Source organism: Mauremys reevesii, linkage group 19 (genome assembly GCF_016161935.1).
Source record: "Mauremys reevesii isolate NIE-2019 linkage group 19, ASM1616193v1, whole genome shotgun sequence".
Classification (NCBI taxonomy): domain Eukaryota; kingdom Metazoa; phylum Chordata; order Testudines; family Geoemydidae; genus Mauremys; species Mauremys reevesii.
The window spans coordinates 18878706-18893781 of NC_052641.1; the positions used below are offsets into that span (position 1 = coordinate 18878706).

The window sequence follows — 15076 nt, forward strand, 5'->3', positions numbered from 1 at the left end:
GGGGTCATGTTTACATTTTCCCCACTCCAGACCTTGTGGACTACAGTTTTCTTCTTAACCCCACACCCTTTCCCCACTACCAACGTCTATCCCATGCTTCCATTTATACCACACCCTCACCACGGTACCCGAGCCTCTGTGAGGGCTCGCGATGAGGCAGAGCAGGCCAAGGTATTGTCTTGTGGAAGATGTAGCTCCTTTCTTGTTGTCCATTCGCAGTATTTATGGGCGTGCAGCTCATTGAAGAAGACCTGCAATCCAGCTATCTGGCTTTTTGTAATACACATAGTGGCTAGCCTCAGCCAGTCAGAGTGGAAAACCTGCTTCATGAGACAAACGGTTCTTGAGATTCCACCCAACTGAAATGGTGGAGAAAAATAAACCAAGTCACAGGCTGCTACTGAATTTACAGGGGTTAGTCAAAGTTGCTCTGAGGAAATGTAAAAGAAAAATATTAATCCCCCTGGTTTGCTTGTTGGGACTGTGCTTCTACCATCCTTTCTATTAGACACAGTTTGTTTACTTCCCTGCCGATGGCAAGGTGCCCTTCTGCCTCTTGTCTGGATAAGCTGTTGGTAGTTATTAAAAAGGGCTCAGCCTCCTACCACTGCCAGTGCTCATGTGTCATTCCCAACAGTGGCACCTGCCCTGTTGCAATGCTAAGCACCTCACGTATGTGCCAAACTCCTTTCCAGTGGTATCTAAGTAAGTTGCTGGTAGTTAAGAAGCCAGAGTTATCTTTTCCCCAAAGTCTGTAGAGAGCATTTGTGTTGAGATCTGAAAAGCATCATTATTGCAATAGGCAAACATTACGGGGCTTCCTGATCAAAAGTTTCACTCACGTTCTTTAAAACCTCTGAGTCTGATTAAAGATCATGTAGCGAGCTACTTCCAAGGAATGGAAAATAAACTGCAGACTGGAATTGGCCTCTCCCAGACATTGAGGCTAAGTCCCTCTGCAGCTTGAGAAAAATATGTCCTGCAGATACGGCAACTCAAACACAAAGCACTTCTCTTACCTGCCAGAGGTTTTCAGCATTGTCCATCCCTGGGCTGGCTAACCACTGCATGCAGGAATCTTCTGCAATTAATTAGAGCTAAGTGAGTTGACGGGAAAAACTAGTTCTGGGAATATTCAGATGCAAAGTGAATTTTAATTCAGACACCTTGCCATGTGAACAGAACTCAGGAGTCTCAATATGCTGCTCCCTGTTCTAACCATAGAACGGACTATTCCAGCCCTGTGGAGGGATGTGATAGCTCGTTTGCTGTAGCTGCAGTATCTGACTTTGTTACCAGGCAGCGATCAGCAGTTTAGATGGGATCTATCCAAAGAAACTTTATATATTTCAGTGATAAGCAAATGCTGGTATTTTTTTTGAAGATGTCACTGAAGGATCAGGTGTGGAGTTTCAAATATAGTGTAATTCGTGCAAAAGTGGCTGAGTCAAAAGGCTTTATTGGTGCCTTGGGACTGATTCATGGGTAGTTTACACAATATTTATCATCCTTCACTTTACCAAGAAGGAGCATTGACTTCCTTTTTGCTTGAGTTGAGTGAACTCTCGCTAAGCCTATTTCGCCATGTGTATGTGGGCACAGAGAGGGCCGCTTCTCCACCACACATTCAAGAAGTGCCCAGTGCAGAGAGGGCGTCACTCTACAAACTCAGAAATAAGAAGGTAGAGGGTTCTTCTAGTGTCTTCTTATCAAGGTAAATATTTTCCAAACAAAACAGTTCCTGGCTAGCAAATCCAAGGGCTTTTCTGTCTTAACCTCTGACACAGAGGTGGAAAGATCAATAGGAGTGAGGACAGAGTTCCCTTATTATATCTCCGACTTAGCTTTATGGCCAGAGATAACTTCATTTCTATTCTTCCTCCAGAGAGCTCTGCTGCACTGTCTCACTTGCAGTCATCTGAATCCCAGCTCTAGACGCCTCGAGGGGACTATAAAGCTGTGAGAAAAGAGAAGGCAAAAGATAGTCAGGAAATGATTAGGTTCTGAGACATCCATTGCCAGATAGCAGCTAGCAGTATGATGTGGCAGTGTGTGGTGGTGGGGAATGAAATGTTCGTTTGTGCTGCGTGTGTGCTGTGATAGCATGTCAAGAGGCAGATTGGTCATTGTCCCGTCCCTATGCAGCTGCGGTGGGACCATAACTAGGATATTGTGTTTCGTTCTCACCACCTTGACATTGCTTGAAAGATGTAGCCAAGTTGGAAGGCGCCACCCAAAGGGCTGGGAGGCTGGATCTGCAAGCATTGGTTCAAGCAACTCAGTATGTCTAGCTTAGTACAAAGTGAGTAAAGGAGGGTCTGAGAAAAATGCCTGCAAGTGCCTGAAGGGTGCGAGCACGGGGCAGAGGAAAGCCCAGATCCTCAAAGGTACTTAGGCTCCTAACAACTGTTGAGATCAATGGGAGTTAGTTTACGTCTACACTAGAGAGCTCACAGCGGCACAGCTCTACCAATGCAGCGATGCCGTGGTAAGATCTCTTGTGTAGCTGCTCTGTGATGATGGGAGAGAGCTCTCCCATGGACCTAATTAAACTGCCCCCAATGAGCAGCGGTAGCTGTCATTGGGAGAAGCTCTGTGCACGCTGCCACTTATGCTGGCGTCTCTTGCGTCACTCAGGGGTGTGTTTTCTCACGCCCCTGAGCGACTACGTTTTGCTGACGTAAGTGGTAATGTAGACATGGCCTTAGGCACTTAAATGCCTTTGTGGATCTGGGCTGAAGTGTTCGGCGTGATGCAGCAGGATATGATGCTATTGCTAAGGTGCCCGTGGACCTTTGGGAGGCGAGAGAGGGACCTGAGAGCTGTGGAGAAAAGACGTGCTGGCGCTGGGATTTGTAGAGAAGTGGTGGAAGACCTGCCATTTGAGACATTTAAAGCTACTGGACAAAACACAAAAGATTAAACTCTTGGAAACAGCTTTGCACCAGCTGGGGAATAGACTGGCTCACCTAACAGATTCCTTCCATTTTAGGCTGCTGTGGCTCTGTGGACGCTCAGGGCATGCCTGCGCTGCACAGGAAGGGTACGTCTACACTGCAGAAAACCCCTCCCGCGGCAGCGTGTCTCAGAGCCTGGGTTTGGCTTGCAAAGCTCCTGCTACAGTGCTAAAATGAGCAGTGTAGATGTTCCCGCTGGAGCTGGAGCTCGGGTTCTGGAACCTGATCCGGGGGGTGGGTCTTAGAGCACAAGATCCAGCCTGAGTGTGAACGTCTGCACTGTTATTTTTAGCACCATAACAGGAGCCTGAGTCTCTAGACTCAGGCTCTGGGACGACCCACTGTGGGCTTTTCCCCTCAGTATAGATGTGCCCTGAGCCCGGGCTCTGACTCGGCTTTGAGCCCAAGGTCAGCAAGCACTCGGGGCCTGGCTCCTACGACCCGGCTAGGCGTGTGGGTCAGAGCCCAACTCCTGCTGCGACTCGGGTCCAAGCCCTGCCATTTTGCAGTGTGGACCCTGCTCAAGCTGCAGACCCGAGTCCGAAGGTCCCAGTGGGCTTGTGTTAGCACGGCTCTGAGACCTGGGTCCAGCAATTGAAAGCCTCGGTTTACAGCGCAGTGCGGATGCTGAAACATCGGCTGGCAATACTGAGTCTGCAAGCCGGGGTCCCACAGAGCTGGGTTTACAATGCAGTGTAGAAATACCCTTATTCCTCTGGCTCAAACAACCATTTTTTTTAATTCCAAGGGGCTCCATCGGGTATGCGATGATTTTGCAGGTGGGTGGGGGTTTCTGCCAGGTTCAGGTTCATTATTTCTTTTCCATCGGGGCAATGGTAGAAAGGGGGCTGGCTTTACACCCTTCGAGTACTGAGAAAGCTCTGATGCTGCTAACCTTTGCGGTGAGGCCCCGATATGTTATCTTCATCTGTGCGGTCTGGAAAGCAGAGGCAGAAGTGGCTCAGAGTCGACTTTCCAGTTGTTTCCTACCCCTGTGCCAAACAGTGATCTTTCTTATCTTGCACGTCATCATTTATACTTGAAACCTTGCCCTGCGCTTGGGTCGGGCACGTTGTTCTCATTAAAAAGAGCTGTCGCTACATTGGCGCACACTTCGAACCGTCTTTATTCCCCGTGGTATTCCAGTAATGCTTGGAGGGCTCAGTCGGGGCTGGATACAGTGCAAACGTCTAGAAGGAGACAGACTGGGCCCCAGAGAGTTAAATAAGACAGACCAGGGTGGGCAGGGGAACTGGGCAGAGGTCAGCAGAGGTGAGATGACTTGACCAGTGTCACCTAGCAGGTCAATGTCACAGCCTGGACTAGAACCTAGTCTCCTGAGTGCTGTGCTGATGCTCCATCCACTAGACAACCTTGCCTCTCCAGCTCCTTATCTCTCTGATGAGAATGGAAGATTGCAAAGCAGTGTTCCCTGCTGCAGGTTGTGAAAGACACCATTCTGCCATTCCATCCTGAGGGAGGGGCACTTCCCTTTGCTAATCTCTCTTTCTCCACCTCTCAAGGGACTGTCCACCACCCATCAGCGATATCCCAGTCTCTTTGGCAAGTAATTGCAGGGAGCATATCCAGTCAGGAGCCACCAGTGCTAAGTTAGGGCACTGGCTTAGTAGAGCTGCTGGGGCTTACAGCAGGCATGGACACGTTGACGTTTGTTTGTTTGTTTGTTTGTTTTTTTACTGGGAAGAGCCATTCTAGTGAACACTGTCCACAGATACCTGACTGGACACATCTCCGGTATTCCAGGAGCTGGCTTGTAGCCAGTTGTTTAGAGGATGCTGACAGTTCCATTGCTGTTGATGAGTAATGAAGCCCCCAGTTTTTCCCTGTAGATGTGTCTGGAGGATTTGTAGCAAAAGTTAAAAAGCTGCCATTGGCCCTTTTGAGGTGGTTGATGCCAAAATTTTAACAATCAAAGGATCTTTATTTAAAACAAATCCGTGTGAGTAATCACACAGAGATTTGTCTGGGCCAGCCTTAGTTCAATCCCTGGGAATGGGTATTTTGGCTTTTGGATGGGCGTCTGCTTATTAGCTGTTTTAGAAGCAGAATTCGACATGGGGAACGAAGCTGTCATAGGGCTGAATTTCTCTACTTCTGCCATAACACAAGGCAGGCAGTGGCATTTCACGGATTAATCGCTGCAGCTAGAGCATTGGCAAGAGGAGTCTGGGTAAGAATTACATTACAACCAATTCATGGAAACTTTAGGATGGAAAAAATGGTCTTGTGGTTAAGGCACTGAAGAGAGATTTGACTCGGTTCCCGTCTCTGCCAGATTCCCTGTGTGGCCATGGGCAAGTCACTCAATCTCCATACCATGGTTCTTCCCTATTTATAACATAGGGATAATGATAATCATGGGCATTGTGAGAATAAATCCATAAGTAAATGGGACGTGCCTTGAAACTCCCAGTGATGGGGAGCTACAGAAGTGCTTACCTAGAGAGAGAGAGGGGCCAGTACAACAGGTCTTCATTTCAAGGACGCTAAGGAGAACATGTTTCAGAGTAGCAGCCGTGTTAGTCTGTATCCTCAAAAAGAACAGGAGGACTTGTGGCACCTTAGAGACTAACAAATTTATTTCAGCATGAGCTTTCGTGGGCTACAGCTCACTTCTTCGGATGCATAGAATGGAACACACAGACAGGAGATATTTATACATACAGTTGGTATGGGGACTTCCACCTTTTCATGTTCTCTGTATGTATAAATATCTTCTGTCTGTGTGTTCCATTCTATGCATTCGAAGAAGTGGGCTGTAGCCCACGAAAGCTCATGCTGAAATAAATTTGTTAGTCTCTAAGGTGCCACAAGTACTCCTGTTCTTAAAGAGAACATGTTGTTCGTCGCGGGTAGTGTGATAGGGTGAGTGGCATGATGTGCATTAATTGTTATATATTGATGACCTTGTTTTCAGTTCGCAGTTCTCATGGTTAATCGGAACATCGGCTGTAGCACTGTAAGGGGAGGAGTGGGTTAATAAGCTAGCTTTTCTCCTTTGGAGCCCAAGGGTCAGAGATCACAGAGGTCACTCAGTCAAACAAGAGTTTCTTGGTGCTGCCTTAATCCCTAGCTGACATTTGCTTGGATAATTAAAAACCTGTCACACAATGCATTGCTAGTGGCAGTGTCTGCTCAGGTCCGTGGCCCGCTGATGGCGATGGAAGGAGGAATGTTACAGGTCCAGACTGGTGATTGGAAAAAAGAGGGCAGGTATTGTTAACATGAAAGCCCCTTCCTGCAAAACCTCGCCGTGTGTCACTTAGCCGTTTGGGTAGCAGGGCAATACACGATGTACTCCTGGTTTGTTTACAGGGAGGTTTGAAATTGGACAGGAACAGAGGATGGAGTGTTGTATTTGGACGAGGGTGCCTTTTCGTGAATGTTTGGACGTCGGCAGATTATATATTATTGCAGCCGGTCCAGGAAAAACTGTGAAATGGCCTGAAATAAAATAATGTTTTTTCCTTACTGTTTGTAACAATGGAGCCCATTTAAAGCCTTTGTGAGGGATGAGATCTGCTAAATAAATATCGGAGCCAAGAAAAGAATTTACGAATAATAATTAATTCACTGAACTTTTCCTTTCTTTCTGCTTGTCGGCTGCCCAGGAGTGCATCCCACTTTCCTCTAACTTATTCCACTCCCATTTATGTGACCAGTAGCTTCACTGCAATGTGTTCATTGTGATTGGGTCCTCAGTTTCTTGTTCCTGACTTGATGAGTGCTCAAGTTTGAATCCTTTCCCCTCCGCCCCCAAGTGACCTAGGAATGGGTCATTGACTAGCAAAGGGATCGGTGCTCCTGAGTCACTTCGGCAGTTTGGAAAAGTCCTACCTTTCAGAGCTTGTTTTCTGGGAGTTCTAGCATGCAGGGTTTTGAAATCTGCTTTCTTCTAACCTTTGCGGCGGTAAAACACAGTCGCTCAGGTGTGGGCGTAAAGTAAATGTGAAAGTGGGGCGGACGCTCATTCATTTACACATGTGACTGGAAGTGTTTTGTCTGAATTCACCCAGTTCCAACACATAAACATACATGGCAATGCTAGAGATGCAAAGAAAGATTGCCTGGCAGAGCTAAGGTGAAATTTTCAAAAGCGACTAAATGCCGTAAGGCCCAGATCTTCAAATCTAGTGAGGGACCTAACTTCCCATGGGAGTTAGGCCTTTAACATCTTTGTGGATCTAGGCCCACTTTTGAAAATGACACTTACACTCCCAAGTAACTTAGGTGCTTCCCACCGCTAGGCTGTCTCTAACCCAGTGTAGGATAGTTCTGTACAGTATATTCTCCAGGGAGTCTTTTTATTCCAATTTTTAAGTGCCTACTAAAGTGTTAGGTTCCAATGATGTCTTGTTAGCTGACAAATGAACTGCAGGGCAGTGCTAACCCGGATGGAAATCTTCATCATCACTTGGGCACTGGCATTAATGCACAGAATGAATCTGATAGTTGGACAATTTAACTTGCACCTCCACAAGAGAAATAACGGGGGTGGGGTTAGGCGAAGGCTTCCCAGAACCTGGGTTTATTTTCAAATTGCGATGGAGAAGGCGTGCGGTTTGGTGGTGAAGATGGTGCGACAAATTCTCAGCTCAATAACGCTCACCCCCCTTCCCCACTTTCAGTGTCTTTTCGTGTTCTCAGCACAGAGCCTTGTAGGGTGACCAGACAGCAAATGTGAAAAATCAGGACAGGGGGTGGGGGGATAATAGGAGCCTATATAAGAAAAAGACCCAAAAATCAGGACTGTCCCTATAAAATCGGGACATCTGGTCACCCTAGAGCCTTGTGAAGCCCTGAACGTTTATAGACAGCTGATCTGCAGCTTCTTTTTTTTCCTGGGAGGTGATGAGAGGGAGCAGCTTATTGTCTCTCTAGCGGTCTGAACTCCACAGCAGCAAAATCTCATGCTAGGAACTAGAGTGATGGTGGTCTCATTTCACTCAGCACAGAATGTTCTGTGTACAAAGGATTCATGGGCCTGATTGACTCACCCCATTAAGCCTTTCTCCATCTGTTTTTCTAACCTTGAAGACTTGAGGAAGGACGTGGCTGTGGCCAAATATTGCACAGATGTGGGCCAGTTGTACACATTCCTACTCTGCTAACTCCCCTGCCAGTCAAAAAGCAGGAGGGGGGAAAAAGACCCCCAGAAAATTGCTTACTTTATTCCGTAGCACAATGACAGATTCTCAGAAATCACAGCTTTTAAACACATGTGGATTAGCTGATTGTTTCCATATGTCCTTCATGCATGGAGGACATGATGTAGTTATGGCCGAGAACTGAGAGTCTGTCCTGGCTTTCATTTCCAGCCCCATCACTGACTTTGTGTGTGACTTTGGGCAAGTCGCTTATGTATCTCAGAGAGCTATCGTGGGCCTTAAATAACGACACTTGCTGATCCTTAGATGGAAGGTGCTGTGGAAGGACATGAATGTATGTGTGTCTGCATCTAGAAATGCCCATGTACAACACCCTCCTCCATGTCAAAAGTTCCGCACGTGCGTCAGTACTTCGCTAACTAGGGACCTATGTGTGCAAAATTTCATTGCTGCAGGAAAAAAATTAAACAGTAGAAAGGAGACAAACTTCCACACCCCCCTGCCACTTCTTGGGTAAGATTTTGAGGAGCGCTGATGGGATGAGGTCATGGAGAGTGGACATTGCCCTGGTGACCTGAAAAAGGTCCTGCCCCTCACTCATCTGTATGTAATGCTGGCTTTTGTGTGGTGCTTCCATTATTTCTGTCCTCCTTGTTTGATTTGGTGCTGAGCGTTCTGAATACCAATTGGAATGCATGTGATATGCCTTATGGTGCTGGGGGTTACTCTCTAAAGCCCAGACGAGCGGTTATCAAAGCGGGAGGGCAGTAGTGGTGGCCCAGGCAGCGTGAACTAGCTATTTAGAACAGGGGACTGAGAGTCAGGACTCCTGGGTTTTCTTTCTGACTATAAGTCGTTGTCAGGTCACCTGGTTTCCATTCTAGAAGCTGGAAAATGCCTAGTAACTTACAGGGTGGGTTTCTGCTGGTCAAAACGGGATGGAAAAGGCCTTGCTCAGATTGAATAATACAGGTTTACATACGGGTGTAACTTTTGATATCATTCGCATGTACCCCCAGGGAAGAATACAACCATAAGCCCATAAGGCACAGAAATGAGGGTCAAAGCTTTTCAAAAGCGACTAGCCATTTTGGACGTGTTTTTTTTATGTGTGTGCACAACTTGGGACCCCTTTAACAGGGCCTAGATTTCAGAATATCAACCCCCCTTTAAGGCTTCTTACTTGGGCACCCAAAAATGGAGGCACCCCAAATGACTAGTCACTGTTGAAAATCTTGGCTGATGAGTCAGTTTGTAGAGCTTAATGAACAGGGGTGTTTAAGACCCCCAATGTAGGTTTTCTCTTGTTTCTAAAAAATTCACTTTACATATCAAATGTTCCCTGGAATGTTTTAAAAGCAATTGCATTTATAACCTATCGTCTTGGAGAAACACTGAAATCCTGTAGTGTTTAAACCCAAATACAAGCAGTGCCTGAGAACCAGAAAATGAAACCAACCAGGAGTCTAGTTTCAGGGTCACAAAAACAAAATAAACGAACACCATAAATGGTGAAAAGCAAATCAGATGTCGCTCATTCGGTATGGTGCTCTGTCCCCCTCTAGTGGTGGCTGGCTATATTCTTGGCTGACCAGGTGGGTGAGGTAATATCTGTTATTGGATCAACTTCTGTTGGTGTGAGAGACCAGCTTTTGAGCTACGGCGTGTAGCTTGAAATCTCGTTTCTTTCACCAACAGAAGTTGGTCCAATAACGGATATTACCTCACTCACCTTGTCTCTCATATCCTGGGCCCAACGTGGCTACAGCAACACTGCAAACAACACATTCTTGGCTGACAGGCGTGGCTCTCTTATCTCCGGCGCTAGAGGTTTGTGCTTTGAGAACCAGAGCTCCGAGGTTCAGCCCCTGTTGAGGAGAGTGGTGCTGAAACAGTTTGTATAGTGGGGAGGCTGAGAGCCATTGAACCAAACTGAAACCCTGTCTATGATGGAAAGTACTTCAATCCAGGGATGCGGCAGCACCCCTAGTTCCAGCACCTATGGTTGCGGATGACCTACCTAGGGGTATGGTGTTAAACACATTTTAACATCCTTTCAGTTTTAATAATCTCAGGTTCTATAAGTAATACAGTTAAGGAAAAACAACAACCGTGTTTATAATATGTGAATTTTACCCTCACTGTCTCCCTCTAAGGCAAGGAGGCGACTGTCATTTTAAATTTCCCTTTGTATCTACAAATCCACAAATCACTCAAATCTACCTCCAGACACCGGTGTTCCCACGAACAAGTTTTGAAATCCTAAATGGGCTGAGGAGCCATCTGAGATGAGGAGCCCTGCTCCGTCTGAACTGGGCCTTTAACCAAGTGAACGGAACCATTTAAAAAGCTGGTTTAAACATGTTTCCCCCTGCCCCCATTCGTTTTAAACACCATTCAGCTAGCCTGGCTGAATAGGGGCAAGCTCTAGTTAAAGAGTTCAGAAACTGAATGCCAGAGTCTCAGCTGATTGAAATCTCCCTGAGTCCTTTGAAGTCAAAGGAGAGATGCTAATTTACACCAGCTGAGAATCTGGCCCCATGTCCTGGCCTACAGCATGCCATAGCCTGGCTGGTCACATACTGCTTGGTCAAACAGTATTTAAGCCAAGTTTCAGAGGTCCATTGTAGAGTAAGCTGGAGAGAGATCCACTCCACCGAAATACCTGAGCTCAATGTATGTGGAAGCACCATTGTCCCAGCAACTCTAAACTGCATTGAGATGTGCCAGTGTTGGAAGCCAGCTAGAGCCATAAATGTCATGTTGATCCAGGCGTGCACGATCCAAATGGCTGGGAAATAAAAAAAGACACCAATGGGGAAAGAAAAACAAATTGGCCCCTCAATCTTGGCAGTAATTTTAGACTGCTTGGCTTTCCATTCAAAAGCAGAGCTAGGCCAGGCCGTGGGCAGAATGGTATGCGAAGCGTCTCCTCCAGTGCTGTAGAGACGATCAGCAGAGGCAAAGACGGAGACTGCAAAGCTGTTGATTCACCTCATTCCTTTGACCTTGCTGACAGAACATGGTCCCAGATGGAATCCCCTACCACTGACCAGCGTCCCTAGGGAACGTTCTGGGAGAGACTGGGCCAGAGGCAGGACAGGGGTATGTACAGCTGGGAAAGCTTGCTACAGTCCTGCCTTAAAAGGGCTTGTGTTTCCCTGTGCTGTCGCCAAACGGATGTGGTTTTGTCAGGAGCCTGGGTGAAAGCAAAAAGCCATGTTAGGGCCCCATCCGCTGAGTACCCAGGGAAGTCAGTGGCAAAAGTCTAGTTGGTTGCAGTGGGAACAGTATCGGGTCAGTAGTGAGCAATAGGGGAAGGATGCCGGTTTTGTGATTATTGTGACCTCGTTATCTTCGACGATGCTCACTTGTGTGATTCTCGGTCTCTGCAATGTTCCTGTGCATGGCCCCTGAGGGAGAGGCCTCAATGTGGATTGTGCCCCAGCCCTTGCTCCGGGCTCAGACGCTCTGCTTGTGTGTCCTTTGCCTTTTCTGATGGGATCAGGCCTGTGAGAGCAGGGACAGGACGCACCCGGGGGAGGCTGGGGAGGGAGATTTCAGAAGGGATGTATCTGAGGGCACTTGGCATGCAGGGAGTGGGAGGCTGTTCCCAGCACAGAAGTGACTGACAGATCCCCTCTTGTCCTCCCTCCTGGCTTAAGACTGAAGCATTTGTGCTACAGAAGGTGGCATGGCTCCCACTCTGCCACCCAGAAAGGCAGGAGCGGATCTCCCACTCAGCCTACTCTTGGGAGCTCTGCTCCTAGGTCCCAAACAACCCGGAGGTCAGAACAGAACCCCTGTCCTTGTCTCTTACCCCTTCTGGGAGCCCGTCCCCACCCACACTGGCCGTGCCGCTCTCCCCAAGGAAATGGGGGACCTCCAGTCCCTTTCCTGTGGTTGAAGTGCTCCAGTGCCACATTCCTTTTGGGGACCCTTTTCTTCCCCTCTCGTGCTAACATCACCGAGCACCTGCAGGGCCGTGTGTGGGGAAGAGCCGAAGGGTGGAAGCCTGGCTCTACTGAAGTGACTGGCTTAGCTACCATTGACTAAAATGGCGCCAGAGTCTTAGCTGCCGCTCCATTTTCCAACCGGTGTCTCTGAAGCCAAGCCCTGGATGGAATATGCAGCTAGGATTGTGCATGATTTAATTGAATCTAATTTCAACCTACTTGAGGCTTGCTGTTGGCTGCTAAACTGCTGCTTTGTTGGGCCCCAACGATTGATTATTTTACAGATGATTTATACCCAATGAAACAAAGATCATTTTATCTGTGGAATTTAATATATTCCAGCCGGACAGAACAGTGGCAGCTACAGTATCGGTCCTTGTTTATTTCTTTTCCTTTGGGATGATGCAGGCGATCCTTCAGGCTTGACTGGTCTTATAATGAATTGCTTTGTTCGCAGTGGGAATACTTAGGATTTTTAAAAACCCCACAAGGGATGATATGACTCAGTGGGGAAACATTCGGTCCAGCTGACATAAATCGGCATATTGAGTCAATGGAACTGAGCTGATTTGTACCAGTTGAGGATCTGGCCCTTGGGGTGGCTTCCCAAGAGGGGAGAGTATTTAAGTGTCTTGATAAAGCTGGGGAGTTTTGCACCCTGTTGTCGAGTCCCCCTTTTCTTTGGCTAAATGGATCCCTGAGTTCATCCAGCTGTTGGAATGCTGAGTAATTCCAAATGGCCCTGCAATAACTCATCATATGGTCCACCCGAGGTCAGTCTTATGGTCTTACAAAGATACAGTTGCAATCTGTTGAGGAGCTTATTTATGTATTTTCTCTATTGTGATATAGCAGCTTCTGTCACCTCATTTGGTTGACCTTGAAATTGGAATGATTGAAGAAAGATGGCTCAGAATCAGGCCGGAGTGCTGGGCGTTTAACTAGTTGCTTGAGAGCGAGTGAATATTGAAATCCCACAGGTAAGATGAGGCTACAGGCTCCAGATAAGTCCTTAACTAGAGAGAGCCAAATTCAACCTTGGTGCAAGGAGAAGCATTTGCATTCAATGGGAGTTGTATCCAAAAACACCAGGGTTGCATTTGTCCCTCTGTCTGTTTAGGTACTTCCGTGGATCTCAGACCTGTGGTCTCTGGCTAATGATCATGGGATTTAAGTCATTTCCTCTCCAATCTAAGGCATCTGTTTAAACACATAAGCATTTAGCTAGAGAGTGCCAAATTCAAGCCTGGCATAGAAGAGTATTGAATGCAAATGCTCCTACTTACTCCAGGTCTGGATTTGGTCCTATCGCTTTGAACCATGGTAATAATGGAGGCAGTGAATGACATCTGTGAATGTTAGGAAAGAATTTGGTGTTTATTAACTCAGTGCTAAACAAACAAGCTTTTAAAAGTAATCCCCCTAAAAAAAAAAAAAAAAAAGAAAGGGAGAGGGGAAGGGAGTCCATTCCTTTGACATTGCTCTGGCTGTTTGATTTCTTTGGCCGGTTTCTGTGCAGAGCTGTAAGGCATTCAGCGTGTTGCCCTGACAGTAGCTTTGTCAGTGAACAGGAATTTTAGCTTGAATCTTCCCCTACAGGGGAACAGCCGTCCAGATCGCTCCCTTTTTTTAAAAAAAACCAACAACCTGGTGGATTGACCTCTTCTGATCAGGCCAGTACTTCAAAGAGAATTCCATTATGGGGGAGATTCCAACTCTTCCCCCCTCCCTTGTGACTGAGAGCCCATTGGGCTGTAGGTGTGAGAGATTCCCACTCTGGAGTCCCTTTCCGAGCATACACGCCCCTGCTGATGTGTACTAGATTTGGAGGAGAATGCTGAGCGTCGGCTGGCTGGTCCTGTATCTTGACCCGCTCTGATGTCACAATACAAGCAGTTTTGTCTGGACAATTTTTAAGCACCTTTTCTTTTTAAAATAAATAAAAACACCTCTTTCATCTGTGCAGGTGAAGCAATTCTCCCTCTGCATTCAGACTGAACCATCTGCTTGAAGAGACAATAAAGCAAAACAGAACTCTATGGTGCATGATGTCTTTCATGCAAAATAAAAACTTTGCAGAATAAAAATTAATAATAATACTTTGCACCTGTCATCAGAGGACCTCAAAGGGCCTTACAAATGCTAATTAAGTAAATGTCACAACACTCCAGGAGGGTGTTATCATTTATTTTTAAAGGTGAATGAACTTCGAAATAGACAGTTATAGCTTCTGAGGATGTGGCTCTTAAATGGGTACAGCTCCGTAGAAGTAAGAGGAGCTGCATCCATTTATATTAGCTGAATACCTGGCTCTAAGGGTATGTCTACACTACCTGCCGGATCAGCGGGCAGTGATCAATCCAGCAGGGATCGATTTATCGCGTCTAGTCTAGACGCGATAAATCGACCCCCAAGCCCTCTCCTGTCGACTCCTGTACTCCACCGCCACGAGAAGTGCAAGCAGAGTCGACGGGGGACCCGCAGCAGTCAACTCACCGCGTTGAAGACACCACGGTGAATAGGTCTAAGTACGTCGACTTCAGCTACGTTATTCACATAGCTGAAGTTGCGTAACTTAGATTGTTCCCCCTGCCCCCAGCGTAGACTAGGGCTAAGTGACTTGTATAAAGTCACGTAGTGAATCAGTAGCAAAGCTGTGTCTCGGAGCCATATCTCTTATGGCTGAATTCTGAACTCAGTGCTGGTGAAAATCTGGAGCAAGATCATTGAAATCAAAGGACTTTTGGATCAGAATCTAGCCATTCATTTCCTGTTTTCCCCCAAGTCCCTGCTTTAAATGACACATGCAAAAAGTTAATTTCTCTGTCCCTGAGCTATTTGTTATGATTTAAGAGGCATCTGCAAAGGAGAAAAGATGTGTCTCCAAATAAGATCTGAAATGAGATGAAGAGCTGCTGAAGCAGAGAGACAGAGGAAAGCTGTTCCAGATGATACAAATATGAATATGAATATATGCTTCCAAGCACAGCAACATCATACTTTAGCAAACTGTTGGAGCAGTGGGCTGGGAGAG

At 46.8% G+C, this 15076-nt stretch overlaps 1 protein-coding gene across 1 annotated transcript in view; it reads left to right on the forward strand.

Annotated features, from left to right (window-relative positions):
* Nucleotides 1-15076, forward strand: part of COL5A1 (collagen type V alpha 1 chain) — a 238371-nt gene that overhangs the window by 28404 nt on the left and 194891 nt on the right. The window lies entirely within an intron of this gene.